At 42.5% G+C, this 20,818-nt stretch overlaps 1 pseudogene; it reads left to right on the top strand.

The window, feature by feature from the left end:
* The first annotated feature begins 10,765 nt into the window (after nucleotides 1–10,765).
* Nucleotides 10,766–11,796, top strand: LOC141261471 (testis-specific serine/threonine-protein kinase 1-like; annotated as a pseudogene).
* The last annotated feature ends 9,022 nt before the right edge of the window (nucleotides 11,797–20,818 follow it).

Raw genomic sequence — 20,818 nt, 5'->3', positions numbered from 1 at the left:
TACCTTTTATATATAGAAGTGTGCTGCTCCATGCATGTGGTTCTTTTCTCTTTTACTTGCATTCTTGGTTATACCACATGGGTTAGCACCTTCTTTAATATTATTGGACTCCATATTTGCTGTGCACTTCTATATCCATATATATATATTGAACAATACCTGTGGCCCAGGGAGATGTGAAATTGAACAATGCCTGTGCAATTGAATGGCAGACCCCATAGTGTGAAAGTAAATAGTGTCATACAAACTCAATGAATTGCCAGTGTCTAAACTATTTCTGAAAAATTCACCTCCCTCACTATGCCAAAACCAGAATGATTTTTTTTTCACAGAACTTTATGTACATGCATAAATAGAAAAAAAGGACAGTGAAAAACGCACAAAAAACGCAGCAAAAACTGCCGCCAGAGTTGGGTTTTGCTGCAGATTTGGACGCTGAAAAAACCCAACATGTGTCAACATGGCCTTATAGTTCCCCTTTAGAATACAGGTGTACAGAAATGCACTGGTATGTACAGATGTATCAGTACTATCTGCCTGTAATGTAGGAGAATACACTGCACATTCAAGTGGAGAAAATTCTCCTACATCTATCAGTGCAGGCTGTGGGTCATAGCTTTTGCGGCTGCTTCTAATTACGCAAGTTGCAGGTTCAATTCTCGGTGAGCTCAGATCTCAAGAAATGAGAGGGATTGTTTATTTAATTGAATGTAAGTATATAAAGAGCAGATATGCCAACACTGCCCCACAATGAGGAGCAATGAAGACATTGCACGGAGTGAGTGGAAGTCGAAATACAACCGTGACGTCCCAGGACATCTCCCTCAAATTGGGACAGGTCGCTGGATCTCGGACGGTTGGGAGCTATACTGTGGATACATTTGCACCTTTATTATGATGGTTACAATAGCCAGCTAGCAACTTTCTCAGTTCGTAGTATTTGTATGATTGTCAGTCTCTGCAGCAAGCAGTTCTATAGTTGTATGTGATACCATTATCGATACAGCCGTATTTTCTGTCCTGATTTACAATAGTTAAGTGCCATTATCAATATATTTACATTTCCTCTTAGTGTACAATTGCTATATTAGTATATATAACATCTGCACATAATACTAACTTATTTTCTATTGAGCAGCCTTTAGGGGGTAGACTGGTGACATGCCTTCTATCTGACTGCTAGGGAAACTTGGGTCATTAGAGAAAGACAGCGATGAGCGGGGGTGCCATATTTTGTGTATCTTATGTAGGATGCTAACCTCCGCGGTTAGGTAGGGAATTTACTTAGAGATTTCTAGGGTTATCCTAGCATACTGAGAGGATGATGGGAGTTGTACTTCACGCAAGACTACGATGTAAGACACAGATGAAGTTATTCTTCCCTTATCTGGACATTTGGACTGACGCCCAGAAACTAGATTGTAACTTGTTTTAGCTGTCTCAGCAACCTTCTACTAATTATCACTTTTTTGTTTATGAAACTTTCTTATCAACATTCCACTGTTATGAATCATCATTTCGCTGCCTGTGAAACAAAGGCATTTTACTGCGCATGTCTGACAAAAAAAAAAAAAAAAAAATGATTATTATTATAAATAAAGGGACAGCACCCATAGAGGGAGACGCGCTCAGGGGCTTCCCAGTACTTGATTATACACTACGTGTCTGTGTATTTCTTGTTACGGGGATACCCCGACTCCAACAAGGACCCTCCATGGCTGAATGATCCTAACAATTCCTGGCGCCCGAAACAGGGACCCGAGGTCTGCGTATTCCTTCAAGTTCATCGACCGGCACGAGTAACCGCTGAGATTGGGACATCGGAACAGCAGATGACAAACCTGGCCAGGTAAGAGACACTGTTAGTTCTCTTACATCTGCTCTGCGATAGTCCGTAAATTTCATGCATATCTTGTGTTGGGATTGAGGAACTAGTAGAGAAGGATACCTATAGCTCGGGTCATTCATGTATATACTGTAGGATCTGCCGAAGGAGAGGTCAGAGAAGGTTATGAAACGGATGGTATGAAAGAGATGTGGATGTCGGGAATAGCCTCATAAGCCGCACTAAGGTAGATGACATAAGTATTACGGAGATTGCCTAACTGAGTCATAAGGTTGTGTCCTTTCGGGGAAACCTTCGCTCACGCTTAACTCCCGAACCTTTGTCCTCCTTTTTGACGGATAATAGATTGACAGAATGAGCCCATGGAAGTAATGATAATACTCCAGGGACACGATATATAATGGAGACTGTATGGTTCATTTTATGTATTGTTGGTCTTGCCCTTGTTGCCATATATATGTGTGTTAGAATTACTCTACACTTCAGACAAAACGGTCCAGAGAAACCGTTTCAGATACTGGCTCCTTAGGACAGAATAGGTAACGAGGAAAGGTAGAATATAGAATATATTTTATCTAACCCAAAAAGCCTCCTAAGGTAAGAATAGTCAGGAAAAATGGGCAACAAACAGACTAAGACCACAAATGATGAACAAGATGTCTATACAATCGTGAAAGAAAGGTGTGGTGTAGAAGCAACTAAGAATTTAGGGAAAGTTTGCAAAACTTTTCAGGTAGCAAGGCATGACAGGTTTAACAGGAAACTATGGGAGGACATTCGGGTTAGAAAAGCAGGAGTGATAAGAGACAAAGGATGGCAGGAACAAGTAGAGGCCATGGTCGAACTATCAAAAACAGCAGAGACAGACCATTGGACTTTTAATAAAGACAATGGATTATGGAGAACTCCAGTCAGACAGGGTCCCATTGTACAAACAGAAAACAGTAAACAAATGAACCCATTGGCACCACCATATCAGCCCAGGTCAGAACCCACACCGTATCCTGATTTTCGGGGTCCGGGTGGATGGACATGTACAAACTGTGGACTCCAGAATCCAGACTGGAGAGACACATGTGCAGGATGTGGAGCACCACGACCACATGATATGTTGGCACCAGTGCGTATCCTCAGTCGACCATACAGAGAAGAAGATGGTGGCAATCCACCGCGTAGAGTAACTAGATACCATCAGACTAGACAATATTTTCCATGGACCCCCGCTGAGGGAATGTCCCTACTTCAGAATGCACCAGATCCAATACAATGCCCACTAAGATTTGCTACGTACATACAGCAGATAATACACACCCATAATGGAACATGGTCAGATGGGACAGAATTATGTAGAATGAAAATGACACCAGGGTTGTATCAGGAATTGATGACAGTTATAGAACCTCATAGACCTCAACCAGTAGATGGTGAGGATCCAAATACCGCACTGTCAGGACAGAATTTTATGATCAGACTTATGGAGTTTATGAGAACTAAACAACGAATGAGAGGGACTTCAGGAACTGTCTCCCAGAAGTCAGGACAGCCTGTAGATGAATACTACTTAGCGGTAGAAAACAGTTACAGAGACGAGGGAATGGACCTTACCAATGAAGGAGTCATTCGACTGATGACAAAAACTTTTATAGAGAATCTTAACCCAAAACTTAGGGAAAAGTTCAAGGCTGCAACTCCTGATTGGAGAACCCTAGATGATCCCCAGATAGTCAGACAAAAACTATTAGGGATAGAAATGGATATGCGTGAGGCAGCATCCAAACCCATCAGAGTAGCAGCAAATAATAGTCTGGTCAATAAAAACAACAGATCAAATCAGACCTATGACAAAGGGAATTTGGATAAGAAAACTAATCCATGTCACTACTGTAAGAAACCAGGACATTGGATTAGAGAATGCAGGAAAAAAGCCAGGGATATAGAAGATGGTACCTATGTCCCAAGAGAATCACAAGAAAAGACAGTACAGGCTTCTGCTCCTGCAGCAAGCGAGTGACTAGACGTGATGCAAACCACTTTGACTGGAAGGCGCCCAATAATTCAGGTAAAAGTAGCAGGAAAACAATGCCCTTTTCTAATAGATACCGGAGCAACTTCCTCCGTCCTCAATGAAGACGCCTTACCAAATGCTGATTGTTTATCAGATGATGTAACCTATACCGAAGGGTATGATGGAGGAATCAGGCCACTCCCATATAGTATTCCCCTTGAAACAAAGATAGGATCTAAAATATTTTTATCTAAATTTCTTTTTGTCAAAGGGGCACCTACTTGTCTTCTAGGTACAGACCTATTAAAGCAGACAGAAATGAATATCCAATTTTTGGAGGATGGTAGAGTCCAAATTTTGGTGCCTGATGACCAAGAGTCTCTAGAAAACATTGTAAAAGTCCAAGCCTTAGAGGATGAGAAAGATCCTGCCCCTACCCAAATTATTTTAGATCTTTCTGAGGTACCAGAAAAATTATGGGCACAACATGACACCGATGTAGGACTAATGCCAATAGCTCCAGTAAAAGTCACTCCTGTTCCAGGTGTGACACTACCCCAATTGAGACAGTATCCTATTAGTGCCCAACAAGAACACGCCATAGGAGAACAGATAAAAGATTATCTAAAAACTGGAGTACTGATAGAAGTAAAGTCACCAGCCAATACACCGTTGTACCCCGTAAAAAAGAAATCTACTGAGGGGTCAGCTGCTAGGTACCGGATGGTACATGATCTAAGAGAGATAAATAAAATTTTGGAACCTATTACTCCTGTTGTGCCAAATCCACACACGTTGCTATCACAGATCCCAGCAACAGCACGAGTATTTTCTGTCATAGACTTATCAAATGCATTTTTTTCAGTACCATTACACCCAGACTGTTACAAACTGTTTGCATTTACATTTAAGAATAGACAATTAGCATGGACAAGATTACCACAGGGTATGATACATTCACCTACCTTGTACTCAGAAGCTATGAGATCAGTTCTTCAAAATTTCAAACCTACGGATGAGGTTGTAATTCTCCAATATGTTGATGACCTATTGTTATGTGCCCCTGCTCAAGAGTCCGCAAACAGCAACACAATAAGGTTGTTAATATTTCTAGCAGACATGGGCTGTAAAGTTAACAAGAAAAAAGTACAACTTTGTATGACTACGGTAGTATTTCTAGGACACTGCATTTCACAAGGTATTCGGCACCTCACCGCCGACAGACTAAAAATCATTAGAGATCTTGTTCCTCCCAAGAACTACAAAACATTAAGAGCATTTTTGGGAATAGTATCACACTGCAGACAATGGGTTATACATGCTAGTCAGCTTATGCAACCTCTATATGATTGTTTAAAAATCGAACCTTTCCAGTTAACTGAATCAGCACTCATAGCCTTTCAAGACCTCAAGAAAGGTCTCATGTCAGCCCCGGCCTTGGGAATCCCAGACTACGCCAAACCATTCCAATTAATGGCTGCGGAAATGTCTAATCATGCTACAGGAGTACTAACACAAAAACATGAAAATAAACAAAGACCTGTCGCATACTATTCTGCTCAATTAGATAATGTTACCAAAGCTGCACCATCATGTGTCAGAGTAGTAGCAGCTGTCTCTCTTTTGGTAGAAAAAGCCTCAGAAATAGTACTAGACCATGCCCTAATAGTACAAACTACACATGATGTACATGGCATACTGAATCAGGTATTGCCAAAACACATTTCAATGGCTAGACATCTTAGATTACAATGCTCCTTACTAATGCCACCAAACCTCACTTTTCGCCGCATATTGTCTCTAAATTTAGCCACTCTGTTACCACTAGAGACAAAGGGGGGAGTGGAAGGAGGTCAGGAAGACGAAGATGAAAATTTTTTACAATACCACGAACAAGACAATATAATACATGATTGCTTACAGTGTATAGAACAAGAAACACAAGGGCTACCTAATGTACAGGACACCCCTCTTGACAATCCAGACCTACATATGTATATAGATGGTAGTAGGTATGCAGATGAAACTGGTAACTTTCACACAGGTTATGCCATTGTATCAGATTATGATGTTATTGAAGCTGAGCCAATGCAGGCCAGCTGTTCAGCCCAGGAAGCTGAACTATTAGCTCTAATACGAGCATTACAGTTAGCAAAAGAAAAAACCGCTAATATTTTTACCGATTCTAGATATGCATATGGTATTGTACATGATTTTGGATGTATATGGAGAGCTAGAGGTTACATGACAGCTTCAGGTCAACCAGTAAAACATGGACAAATGATTAGACAAATCCTAGAATCAGCTGCCTCAACCAAACAAGTAGCAGTAATAAAAGTACCTGCACATGTAAGACTCAACACCGAGATAGCTAGGGGTAATGACCGAGCCGACAAGGCTGCTAAGCGAGCTGCAGTAAAACCTCTGACAACTGACCACACTATTAGTGCAGTATCAGAATTTGACTTAATTACACGGCTCAAAGAAGCCCACCAGCAGGTGAGTAGAGAAGAAAAAGAAGAGTGGCAGAAACAGGGGGCAGAAGAAAAAGAAGGACTATGGAGAAAAGGAGATGAGCTTTGTCTCCCCCGAGCATGGTACCCTGTTGTGGTCAGTGAAGCCCACGGACCTACACATGTGTCTGCAAACGGTATGATACAGAGGGTCAGACAGAAGTGGTTAGCCCCAGGGTTCGGCCAGGTAGCTCGAGCAAAATGTGGTTCTTGTGAAATCTGTTTAGCCCACAATCCAGGACAGACTGTTAAGACCCCCCAGAAGCACCATGTAAGACCACTATATCCGTTCCAGAGACTTCAGATCGATTACATCCAGATGCCTAAGCATGGACACTATGAGTATGTACTGGTATGTGTGGACATGTTTTCGGGGTGGCCAGAGGCTTATCCAGTTCATACAGCCACGGCTAAAGTCACTGCAGTAAAAATAGCACATGAACTGGTACCCCGTTATGGTATCCCAGAAGTGATCGAGTCAGATAGAGGTACACATTTTACTGGAGAGATCTTTCAGAATGTAATGAAAATGTTGTGTATAAAAAGTGAACTACACACCCCTTACCACCCACAGAGTTCTGGTAAGGTTGAGAGAATGAATGGAACACTTAAGTTAAAAATACAGAAAGCCATGGCAGAAACACAGAAACCATGGACTGAGTGTCTCCCAATAGCATTGTATTCAGTCAGAAACACCCCCCAGGGAAAGAGCAAACTCACCCCCCATGAAATATTGTTTGGTAGAGTTGCCAATACAGGATTGTATTTCCCACAGACTTTAATGTTAGAAACTGAAAGCTTAACTGCTTATGTACAAAATTTATGTAAGCATGTGTCTAAAATACACTCTTTAGTGTTCTCTTCCATTCCAGATCCAGATTCCATTGAGGGAACGCACAAGCTGCAACCAGGAGACGAAGTCTACGTAAAAAGACATAACAGAAGAACGCTAGAACCCAGATTTGAGGGTCCATATCAGGTGTTATTGACAACTCCAACTGCAGTAAAATTGGAAGGAAAATCAGCATGGGTACATGCAAGCCATTGCAAAAAGAAATAGTGGTGATTGTACTTGTGTTAGCTATAACGATAGATCAGGGAGACCTGTGGGATAAACTAAGTTCCCCAAAACCTACAGATAATAAATTTATAAAACATCATGAGACATTGGTAAACGGGCTGCTCGATGGCGGACAGAAAATAGCAGACTGTTGGATTTGTACGCATTCTCCAATATCAGCCACGAGCATACCCTTCCTGGCCGTACCCATGACCCCTGAGGAAGTGTTTACATGGACTAATTGCTCAGACAAATTAGCAAATAACCAAACCGTTAATTCTAGATTATGGAACACCACTGTTGCCATCCCAGTTGTGGGGTGGGTGGGATTTCCCTGGTGGCAAGGTAATATGACCGGAAAAATAAACAACTTACAATATTTAGCGTTTAAAGGAGGTGTATGGGTTCCTAGAAATAAGACGGGACTAACAGACTTAGGGTTAATTCCTACAGAAAATATACAACTCAGTTTTAGTAGCACAGTATCTTCTTCTCAACCTTTTAAACCTGATATAGTAGAAAAATACATACACAATAATGGTTGGAAATATTCACAATTATTCCCCGATGGAAACAATGATACATGTTCAAAGATACCAGGTAATATATTATGTAATGAGTCAAGTGCATATGACCCAGGTACACCGACTTGTGAAAATCCAGATGCAGGATACTGTAGTCCATTAGGTCAAAAACCCCCTTGGTGTATACTTCAGAATGTATCTAAATTTTTAGATTTGGTACATAGGTTGGTGCTCCAACACTCTGCAATATGGGATCTGCCTGAAGGAACCTTCTGGATTTGTGGAAATGGAGCATATAAATGGCTCCCAGTAGGAATAAAAGGTACATGTACTCTAGGACGCTTAACACCGGCCACATTTATAGTTCAGAATCAGCAGGTAGATATGCAAGCAGTACCTAAACACACACTATACAAAAGAGCAGCCGACAACTCGCCTAGACCTTCAGGTAGGCCACATGTGGTCCAAATGGGAATTCCTAATAAAATATTCAGCACTTTCTTTGTGTATCCAATGTTGATGCAGATGTGGGATAAATTAGTTCAGGCCACCGACTATCTAGATGATCAGATATGGGATATTATGGATATACTTAATACTAGTATAGCTGTACAAAATCAACTTATAATTGTTACTAATCAACATACTGTAGTGTTAGACTACCTAACTGCGGCCCAGGGAGGAATGTGTCAAATTATTGGTCCAACCTGTTGTCATTACATAGATCCAAACAGTACAATGAGTATGAGGTTCAAGCTGGCAGATATACAACGATTACGGGATGAATATGACAGACACAATGACCAAAATAAAGATAGCTGGTGGTCAGACACCTTCTCCTTTCTCAACCCAAAGAACTGGTTTAAGGGTATTGGAGGTTGGGTGGCTGGAATTCTGCAAGGTATATTACAGATTGTGCTAATTATAGTAGTCATATATGTAGTGTTTAAAATAGGATTAAAAATTATTTTAATATGCATAAATAAGCTTTGTAACACGGACTCAAGAATATGAAAGAAAAGAACTCCCGGACCAGGTTTTCTACCAAAAGTCCATAAGGAAGAATCAAAGGGGGGACTGAGAGGATGATGGGAGTTGTACTTCACGCAAGACTACGATGTAAGACACAGATGAAGTTATTCTTCCCTTATCTGGACATTTGGACTGACGCCCAGAAACTAGATTGTAACTTGTTTTAGCTGTCTCAGCAACCTTCTACTAATTATCACTTTTTTGTTTATGAAACTTTCTTATCAACATTCCACTGTTATGAATCATCATTTCGCTGCCTGTGAAACAAAGGCATTTTACTGCGCATGTCTGACAAAAAAAAAAAAAAAAAAATGATTATTATTATAAATAAAGGGACAGCACCCATAGAGGGAGACGCGCTCAGGGGCTTCCCAGTACTTGATTATACACTACGTGTCTGTGTATTTCTTGTTACGGGGATACCCCGACTCCAACAAGGACCCTCCATGGCTGAATGATCCTAACAATACATACAACCAACCCAGCCCACTCTCTTTAAACTGAGAGAAGAAGGAAATATCCTAAAATGTACATCAATTAATAATCTGTGCCTATTTGAAGCACACATTAAAACTGCTTAAGCTAATTAAAGTCAAATACATGTGTATACTTGAATCAGCACCATATTTTTATTGAAGACACCAAAAATTACAAAACACGACGAAATACTTCCTCAGGGAGTGGAAGCAACATGTGAAACGCGCGTTGGAGTGTGAGGTGGCAGGAGCAGCACTCAGCATGAACGCTGGTTGGTGATTTGACTTTACCTTTTTGGTCTTCAGATTCATTCTTTGTGCAACTTATTAATGGGTTACATTGGAACATGGTGGTCTATTGTGTGCTCATTGCTGATTTTTCATACTTTTTATTTGTATCCAGATACCTTATTGCATACTTGTGCACTGAACTATTTACCGGACACTAAGTATGTGGTTTCTTACATGCAGGGGTCCTTTACTATAAAAATGTTTACACCTTGCATTGCACTTCATTTATTTCTGCAATAGAACATAGACGCCCATGTTCTTTGTGTTCCTTATATAATGATATTAATATAAAAACTTTTTGCACTTTTTTACAAATTATTGTTTATGAATTGAGGATCATATGCACTTGCACCTTATTTATATCCAATTTTCTTGTTGGCTCCTTTTTATTGGTATGTGTTTTTTTATTCTTGTCTTGTTAAATTTATGTATTTTATCATGTTTTGTCATTTTTAGTGTCTTCAATAAAAATATGGTGCTGATTCCATTATACACATGTATTTGACTTTAATTAGCTTAAGCAGTTTTTGTTAGGTGCAGCCCACTCTCTTCCCTATTGTGGTTTTATTTATACTCTATATAGATAAAAGTACTCCAGTGCTGCAAGGCAACAGTGCTAACCACTGAGCCGTGTCACCCAATATGCTTGTGTTACAGTTTACTTTCACCCCAGTGCAGCAAGGCTAGGGTGCTAACCACTGAGCCGTGTTACCCAATATGCTTGTGGTACAGTTTACTTTCACCCCAGTGCTGCAAGGCTAGGGTGCTAACCACTGAGCCGTGTCACCCAATATGCTTGTGTTACAGTTTACTTTCACCCCAGTGCTGCAAGGCTAGGGTGCTAACCACTGAGCCACCATGTCACCCAATATGTTTGTGTTACAGTTTACTTTTTGCCAGCATTGTGAAATCATCCAAGTACAGAGAATTGTGACATCGCTATACTGTAGAACACATACAAGCAGTAGGAAAGTCAGCAATTACATGCAGTGTGATAACATCTCAGCCCGCCCTCATCATGGATGACGCTGCTATACTGAAAAAGAAAGGATATACAGTTGGCATGGGTTTAGGGCAAGGCTCATATGCCAAAGTTATGGCAGCATTCTCCGAACACATGAAATGCTGTGTTGCTGTAAAGATCATTGATCGTGCAAAGGCTCCACCAGATTTTTTGCGGAACTTCCTTACTCGTGAAATAGAGATCCTGACCGTCATGAACCATCATTATATCATAAAGACATATGAAATCTTTGAGACTTCCACAGGTAAAGTCTACATTGTAATGGAGTTGGGTGCCAAAGATGATTTGTTGGACTTCATTAAGAACAGAGGACCATTGCCAGAAGATGTGGCACACAAACTGTTTCATCAACTTGCCACAGCTGTAAAGTATTGCCATGATTTAGGTATTGCCCACAGGGATCTTAAGTGTGAGAATATTCTATTGGATGAAGAGTTCAACATTAAACTTTCAGACTTTGGCTTTGCTAGACGTATAGACGAGAACCATAAGTCGATCCTCAGTCAAACATTTTGTGGCTCAGCAGCTTATGCTGCTCCAGAGGTCTTGCAAGGAATACCATATGAGACCAAGGTCTGTGATATCTGGAGCCTTGGTGTGATACTGTTTATAATGGTCTCGGGTTCAATGCCTTATGATGATTCCAACATAAAGAAGATGTTGCATGTACAGAAGGAACAGCACATAGATTTCCCAAGCTCTAAACGCTTTTCATGTGAATGTAAAGACATCATTTACCAAATGCTTCAGCCAAATGTAAGGCTACGTCTTACCATTGATGAAATATTGAACCATAAATGGCTCCAACCCATCTCAAAAGCTAAAGCATCAGGCAGTACCCCAGTATGTAAAAAGGATGTGAAGCCTGCGGACCAGACTGCTGTGGTCAAAACCCAGATAAAGCTTCTGATGACTCTCTAACAATGCCAAACGTTTCTGTGGTGGCAAATGTCCAAGAAAATCTTGTGCAAGAAGATGAAGATATGACAGCATCAGACACAAGCACATCAAATGCAGCAATGTAGGAACACTTCAGTTTGAATCCTATAGTGTTATCTGGTCAATGCCATGTAGCTTAATAAAAATTCAAACAAAAAATGTGTTTTCCTGAATGCTTAGTTTATTTGTTGTCGTTTTCCAAAGGGGAACAAACCAGATAGCAAGATATCACCTGTTCTTAGGATCAGATGATAAATTGCTGGGACCACCCTCTATATCCAGAGATGGGCTCTATAGTGCCCACTCTGAATGCAGCGGTCACTCAATTCAATGTCTATGGAACTGTATTTGGCTATCTCCCATAGACAATGAATACAAAAGGTGGTGCACATTCTCAACCATCGCTCCATTTAGGTGGGCACTACAGAGCCTCCTTTTCTGAAATGGTGACATCCATGCAGTGGAACAACAGCGATCAGAAGGTCATCACCAATCCGATCTTGGTACAAATCCTTTAATGGAAAGTTTAATTTCCCAATACAGCTTCCTAAAGCCACAATATCCATAATACCTGACCCTGGTTAGGAGAATTATATTTTAGTATGGGTAAAATGGAAACTGAAAAGAACAAAGGCAAACCCTAAAGTGTAGCAATGTCACATGATCAACCAAACAACAAATCTCCTCATTATTTACCAAAGCAGGACCACCTGGTGTTCACTATCATGGCTTAAAGGGGGATTCATATCTCCAAGATCCTATCCCAATATGTAATAGGTGCAATTTATCACCATGACCACATCGCTCCCTCAGCTATACAGACATGTTAGTGCAGCGTAGTTATACAGTTATATGAAAAAGTTTGGGCACCCCTATTAATCTTATGCTTAATGTTTTATAAAAATTGGTGTTTTTGCAACAGCTATTTCAGTTTGATATATGTAATAACTGTTGGACACAGTAATGTTTCTGCCTTGAAATGAGGTTTATTGTACTAACAGAGAATGTGCAATCTGCATTCAAACTAAATTTGACAGGTGCATAAGTATGGGCACCTCACCAGAAAAGTGACATTAATATTTAGTAGATCCTCCTTTTGCAAAAATAACAGCCTCTAGTCGCTTCCTGTAGCTTTTAATGATTTCCTGGATCCTGGATGAAGGTATTTTTGACCATTCCTCTTTACAAAACAATTCCAGTTCAATTAAGTTTGATGGTCGCCGAGCATGGACAGCCCTCTTCAAATGATCCCACAGATGTTCAATGATATTCAGGTCTGGGGACTGGGATGGCCATTCCAGAACATTGCAATTGTTCCTCTGCATGAATGCCTGAGTAGATTAATAGGGGTGCCCAAACTTTTTCATATAACTGTACATCATAGTGTGTCCACAACCCAAAATTACCATAGAAGCCTTTTCTGTGAGTTATGTAAAATTGCAAGGGATTAGGTTAAGTCAATGATTCTATCTGTCAAGCTGGGAGTTTAAAGGGGTACAGTATTCCAGTTCAGATAAGTTATCACCTGTGCTCTGAGAATGGGAAACCCACACTGATTTTACAATTATCAACTTTTCAGTGCACAGGAGCAAATGTATTTATTTTACTCATCTCTATAGCGCTATTAATTTCCACAGCGCTACTCCCGAGTACTTCGTCCCAGATGAATACAAATTAGTATAAAAACCTATGTAGAGTCTGTAAAATTTCAAGAGTTTGGGTGTAAATCATTCCCTGTCTATCTTTTAACCGGTGTATAATAGCATTCTCTCTCTGAGCTTGGCCATTTTGGCTAGGAAGCATCCAGTAGTTTCTCCCTCCTCATAAAACTGATGTTTTAGTCTATGGCCCCACTGTCAGTATTCGGTCAGTATTTTTTCTCAGGAGTGGGAGCCAAAACCTGGTGAGGAACAATCAGAGAAAAGGTATAATAGAAGCAAATGAACCAATTCTGCATTTATTACCCACTCGTGGCCGATTACTGACCGAACACTGATAGTGGGGCTGTGGCCTTAAAAACATCCTTTTGTTGTCAGATTGCTCCATTTGAAATAATTTCAGTTGTTTTTGTGCCTCTTTACAAACCATTCTATTCTCCAGATTATTATCCTGGGTGAACAATGTTTTGGCTTCTCAGGCCTTACTTTCCAATTCAACACCTCTTTTCTGCAAATTATTTTTCACCAGTTTTCTCTCTCTGATCAGTACCCCCCTTAGAAAGGCCTTCACATCGTCCCAAACCCCATTTTTGGGGACCAAAGCAGAATTGACATCAAATAATTCCCCAAGCTTCTCCCTTAATAACTACTGACAGCAGTTTGATCAGCGTTTACTGGGTAGTTTACAGGGGGACGCCAGAAAAAAATTTACGTAGGGCCCCCTATAAAATCTAACCAGCAAAGGCTAACAAGGCATCTGTGGGCTGATATTAATAGCCAGAAAGGGACCATGGAAACTAGGCCCCTCCGAGGCGAATAACATCACCCCTCAGCTGCCTCAGAAATGGCACATCAATAAGATGCGCCAAATCTGGCGCTTAGCCTTGCTCTTCCCACTTGTCCTGGCAAGTGGGGAATAGGGTTGGGGTTCATGTCAGCCTTGTATTGGCAGCTGACATGAAGCCTAGGTTAGTAATGGAGAGACGTCTATAAGATGCCCCCATTACTTCAGAGTGTCCAAGTGTGGGATCAATTGCTGTCTGACGACACTGGTGGGAGGAGGGAGCATCAGGGTGAGGAGGAGTGTGCGGTCGAGACTCACGGCTACTAAGAGTTGACCGTGTAGAAGACAGACTGGAGGTAGTGGTGCCCAGGTAACTGGAAGTATTATCTGCTATCCAATTAATAACCTGTTCACACTGATGAGTTCGCAATACTGGTGTTCTGTGCTTCCCTAGTAATTCGGTCAAGAAGTGGGAGCGAGAAGATGTGGCTGTTGGTTGTGGCACATTTTCAACTTGGCCACGGCCCCGTCCTCTGCACGCACCATCACCACAACGTCCAGTTCCACGTCCCTTGCCACGCGCCTTGCCCATTGTAAAGGAAGTAAAATAGCTTACACTCGCACTATCAATGGAAAAAGGGTAATAAAAAGTAGATTAGAACCGTGGAAGAGGAAAACCACAGTTCTATTTCTCTGGCCTACACCCGACTCTTTTAAACAATCAGAACAATCAGAGAGAAACTATTACTGTTTTTCTTTACGGAAAAAATACCAAAACCTGAATAATAGAGATTTTTTACTGTGGAATGGCAAAACCACAGTTATTGTTTACTGGTGTATACCAGACTTTTTTTAAAAATATAGATGTGCGGCTGAACAGTGAGCGACACACTCAAACAGTTTTTTTTAGATACCAAAGGCCCAAAACTGGATACTACAGAGATTTTACCCGTAGAACTGCAAAACCACACTGGGATTTGTCGGGCCTACACCAGACTATTTTCAACAGATATATTTTTGTGTCACAACAATCAGGAGACACTACTGTTTTTTTTTTACTGCAAAAAATGCGAAAAGCAGGATAATAGAGATTTTTTACCGTGGAACAGCAAAAGCACACTTCAGTTTCTGTGGCCTATACCAGACTCTTTTCAACAGATATATTTGTGTCTGAAAAATCAGAGACACACTTTTTTTTTGGGGGGGGGACACCAATAGGTTAATAAGGCGGGTATTTGTACAGTGTGAAGGAGGAAAAAAAAAGTGGATTTAGATGAAAAAAAATGATTTTTACTGGCCCCCAAGAACTGTAGCTAAGTCCAGCAGTTTCAGAAACAGGAGCACACAGGACTGTAATGCAGTGTTTGCTGGTATACCCACTGCATCTCCCATACAGCCTGCCTGCCTGCCTGATATCTGGGATGGATATAAGTCCTGAGAAGGACTGTTTGTTTGTTCTGGCAGCCTTTACAGACCGTACACTAACTATTTTGCAGGAAAAATCTCTCCCTAGCTCAGCAGCGCTGTCCCTACACTGTCTGATCCGGAGCGACTGTGTCCAAGATGGCGGCGCCCGGTTTTAAATACTCGAGGTGACGCTGTGCGGCCAGCCAATCACTGTAATGCCCACAAACAACATGGCTGCGGCATTACAGTGACTGGCTGGCAATCCCTGCATGTTCATTGGCTCTTGAAAGAGCGCCAAACATGCAGGGCGGAGACCCGAGCTCCCGCCCGAGTAACCCGGAAATGCTCGGTGCTCGCCGAACATCCCGAATAGTGTGATGCTCGGGCGAGTACCGAGCAGTGTCGAGCATGCTCGCTTAACACTAGTTATCACTAGTGTTGAGCAAGCACTAAAATGCTCGGGTGCTCGAAGCTCGGCCCGAGCTCGCCGTGACACTCGGGTGCTCGACCCGAGCAACGAGCCCAATGTTAGTCTATGGGAGACCCGAGCATTTTTGCGGCGGCACCTCCGGCAGTCTGTAGAAAGCCTAAAAAGTACCCAAAACGATAGTGACAGTGCTCAAATTACATGGGGACAGCATGGGGATCGCCCCAGAAAGCATTTCTGACCTCCAGTTCACTGTTGTCAACAACGTGTTTAGAGGTATTAAGCCACTTTTACAGGCTCATAATAAAACGTTCAAAAACAAAAGTGAAACTTTTTTCCTGTGAAATATGTTAAGGAATTTCTTTTCCAGGGTAAAGACTTGTGTATAAGGTAAAATAAATAACCAAAAACAAAAATACTCCTCCACACTTTGTGCTATGTTCACAAGTAGCATTTTTGTATGCGTTTTTGCATTTTTGTATTGCTTTCAAGCGTGACAAATGCATTCACCGGGAAATGTCATTTTAACATTTTACAACCTTATCTGGCCATGTGCTGTATGACACATGTATACAGTGCTGAAAAGACATGGGGACAGCATGGGGAAGACCCCTGGAAACATCTCTGACTCCCAGGTCACTGCCTAAAAGTGTGCCCATCAGAAGTGATCCTTGCCGCATAAGAAGATGCAGGCTTGCAACTATCCCCGTGCAAGTTCTTGTCCCAGGGCACAGTTCAATTGTACCTCCATTCCTTGCAATGGAAGCGCAAATATGCAGCCAACCCCCCACCCACCCCCAGGCTGCAATACCATACTGCTAGCTTGCTTGCACTTGAAATTGGGCCTTTTAGGCATGTGGAGGCCGAAGCTGGCCACTACCTCATGGCTGCTTGGGCAACGAGGTATCCATACTCAGTCCCCAGCCGCCCGGCGGCCGGGTGTCCACGCTCGGTCCCCAGCAGCCAGGGGGCGGCGGGTGTCCACACTCGGTCCCCAACTGCCCCGCGGCCGGGTGTCCACACACGGTCCCCAGCCGCCTGGGGGCGGCCGGGTGTCCATAAACGGTCGCCAGCCGCCCCGATTTCTCCGCGGAACATCCCCACACACTTTTCTTAGACTGGCCTGCTTTAGGGCAGCATTGGACGAGCCCACCAGAGAACCCGACTACTCCGGTGGGCCCTGGCTTCTCCATCAGGGGAGTTGAGAGTGCCAAGGTGAGGAGCATGATGAGGATGATAGAAGTTAGCATCTGCTTTGTTTTCAAGGAATGCAAGCGCATGTATGTAGTAGCGGCTAGGCCTGAGGTGGTCAGCGTTTTGGCGCATATCCTACCTCCTCCGAGGATTGCTGGATGTTTTCCTGGTACTATCCAAGTTCTATGACCCCGTTAAAACAAAGCTTCAGGTGATAAATGATGGATGAGGTAGTGGCAAAGGAGAAAGAGCAGGAGGAACAGGGACCATTCACATCAATATCAGGCCAGTCAACCACATATGTATTGTAGGATATGTTTCCGTAACAAAAGGAGCGGTTAGGTTACACAGTTATAGGGCATACAGTGAGTGCAATGCCTACCAAAAATTTTGAGGCACTCCAATGCCCCTTGGAAATGACATGGAGGTCAGAGGGCCTTAACTAAACCTTTTTTTCCATTTATAGCAACTGGGTCTCCTGCGCACTGTTGGCCTAAGCAGTGAATGGAAGGCTTTCCAAAAATTATGAGGAACTGCAATGCCCCTTGAAACAGACGTGGATTACAGCGTACTAAAAACCTTCTACCCATTATTGGGGAGTGGGTCTTCCTTAGTTTTCGCCTTTGCATTGAAAAGCAAAAGCTGACTAAAATTAGGAAGAAATGCAATGCCTGTTGGAAGAGTCGTGGAGGTTAGGGGTAATTAAAAACAACATTTCAATGCCCCTTGGAAGAGCTGTGAAGTTCAAAGTGGCTTAAGAAGACGCTTTTAATGCCCCTTTGAAGAGACGTGGAGGTCCCAGTAGCTTAATAAGACGCTTTTAATGCCCCTCGGAAAAGTGGTGGAGGTCCCAGTAGCTTAACAAGACGCTTTTAATGCCCCTCGGAAAAGTGCTGTAGGTCGCAGTAGCTTAACAAGACGCTTTTAATGCCCCTTACAAGAGCCATACAGTACACCATCTTAAAAACATTATTCCTATTATTGGGGAGTGTGTCTCCCATAGTATTTGCTTATGCCTTCCAAGCAAAAGCAGAGGTATAAATCACTGCACTCCCTATGAGTTTGCGCGAGTAGGGGCTGAACCCTGGTATATAAGTTCAAAGAACCTCGGCACTCAATCGTCCTTTGCAAGCGGTGGAGACCGCGTTGCGATGTCCATGCCCCTTAGCGCTTCTCAGCAGGCAGCCCCATTGGGACCAAATTTTTGTTCACACCTCCCGCAGATCTATCCGTCAACTGAAGAAGGTCGTTAAGACCGAAACGTCTTGGTGTTATTTCTGTGTGCAGATTTGTTCCACAAAATCAATAAATTTTCTCTTGCAAAGGACGATTGAGTGCCGAGGTTCTTTGAACTTATATTCCAAGCAAAAGCTTCCAAAAATTAGGACGGAGCAACTTGCAATGATCCTTACAAGAGCTATGCAGTACAGCATATTACAAATATAAGTCCCATTATTGGGGAGTGTGTCTCCCATAGTATTTGCTTATGCCTTCCAAGCAAAAGCTTCCAAAAATTAGGACGGAGCAACTTGCAATGCCCCTTACAAGAGCCATGCAGTACAGCATATTACAAATATAAGTCCCATTATTGGGGAGTGGGTCTCCCATAGTATTTGCTTATGCCTTCCAAACAAAAGCTTCCAAAAATTATGAGGAAATGCCATGCCCGAACGAAGACTCGTGGAGGTCTCAGTAGCTTAACAAGATGGTTTTAATGCCCGTTACAAGAGACGTGGAGGTCAGAGTGGTATAACAAGATGGTTTTAATGCCCCTTACAAGAGACGTGGAGGTCAGAGTGGTATAACAAGACGGTTTTAATGCCCCTTACAAGAGACGTGGAGGTCAGAGTGGTATAACAAGATGGTTTTAATGCCCCTTACAAGAGACGTGGAGGTCAGACTGGTATAACAAGACAGTTTTAATGCCCCTCAGAAGAGACATGGAGATCCCAGTAGCTTAACAAGACGCTTTTAATGCCCCTTACAAGAGACGTGGAGGTCAGAGTGGTATAACAAAGCGGTTTTAATGCCCCTTATAAGAGACGTGGAGGTCAGAGTGGTATAACAAGACAGTTTTAATGCCCCTCAGAAGAGACGTGGAGGTCCCAGTAGCTTAACAAGACGCTTTTAATGCCCCTTACAAGAGACGTGGAGGTCAGAGTGGTATAACAAGACGGTTTTAATGCCCCTTATAAGAGACGTGGAGGTCAGAGTGCTATAACAAGATGGTTTTAATGCCCCTTACAAGAGACGTGGAGGTCAGAGTGGTATAACAAGATGGTTTTAATGCCCCTCAGAAGAGACGTGGAGGTCCCAGTAGCTTAACAAGATGCTTTTAATGCCCCTTACAAGAGACATGGAGGTCAGAGTGGTATAACAAGACGGTTTTAATGCTCCTTACAAGAGACGTGGAGGTCAGAGTGCTATAATAAGACGCTTTTAATGCCCCTAAGAAGAGACATGGAGGTCCCAGTAGCTTAACAAGACGCTTTTAATGCCCCTTACAAGAGACGTGGAGGTCAGAGTGGTATAACAAGACGGTTTTAATGCCCCTTACAAGAGACGTGGAGGTCAGAGTGCTATAACAAGATGGTTTTAATGCCCCTTACAAGAGACGTGGAGGTCAGAGTGGTATAACAAGATGGTTTTAATGCCCCTCAGAAGAGACGTGGAGGTCCCAGTAGATTAACAAGACGCTTTTAATGCCCCTTACAAGATACGTGGAGGTCAGAGTGGTATAATAAGACGCTTTTAATGCCCCGAGGAGAGACGTGGAGGTCCCAGTAGCTTAACAAGACGCTTTTAATGCCCCTTACAAGAGACGTGGAGGTCAGAGTGGTATAACAAGACGGTTTTAATGCCCCTAAGAAGAGACGTGTAGGTCCCAGTAGCTTAACAAGAGGCTTTTAATGCCCCTTACAAGAGACATGGAGGTCAGAGTGGTAAAACTAGACGGTTTTAATGCCCCTTACAAGAGATGTGGGGGTCAGAGTGGTATACCAAAATGGTTTTAATGCCCCTTTCAAGAGACGTGGAGGTCAGAATGGTATAACAAGATGGTTTTAATGCCCCTTATAAGAGCCATACAGTACAGCATCTTAAAAATATTATTCCCATTATTGGGGAGTGGGTCTCCCACAGTCTTTGCTTATGCCTTCCAAGCAAAAGCTGACAAAACTAAGGACGGAGGAACTTTCAATAATGGCAACACGGACCACGGTCACCCTGGTGGTATAGTGGTGGTGGAGGCTGAGGATAAGGAGAAGAACATAAAACAGCCAAAATGAGGAAGCGTATACCCATGTGTGGGTGAGAAGCGGTGCATGTGAATACACCTCCCGAAATAACACAGTGGATTTGACCTTATGTTGCTCTGCTGTCATTTGGTGGTGATGAGAAGTCTGGCCCAATCCAACCCTTGTTTATTTTGATAAGGGTCAGCTTGTCAGCATTATCAGTTGACAGGAGAGTGCGCTTATCAGATATAATTCCCCCAGCGGCACTAAAAACACGCTCTGATAATACGCTAGCGGCAGGGCAGGCCAGGACCTCCAAGGCGTACAGAGCGAGTTCATTCCAAGTGTCCAGCTTGGATACCCAATAATTAAAAGGCACAGAGGAATCACAGAGGACGCTGG

This window comes from Phyllobates terribilis, unplaced genomic scaffold (assembly GCF_046119375.1).
Source record: "Phyllobates terribilis strain yellow unplaced genomic scaffold, ASM4611937v1 Scaffold_1__5_contigs__length_1240528914, whole genome shotgun sequence".
Taxonomy (NCBI): Eukaryota; Metazoa; Chordata; class Amphibia; order Anura; family Dendrobatidae; genus Phyllobates; species Phyllobates terribilis.
This window is presented reverse-complemented; position numbering and strand designations above follow the sequence as displayed.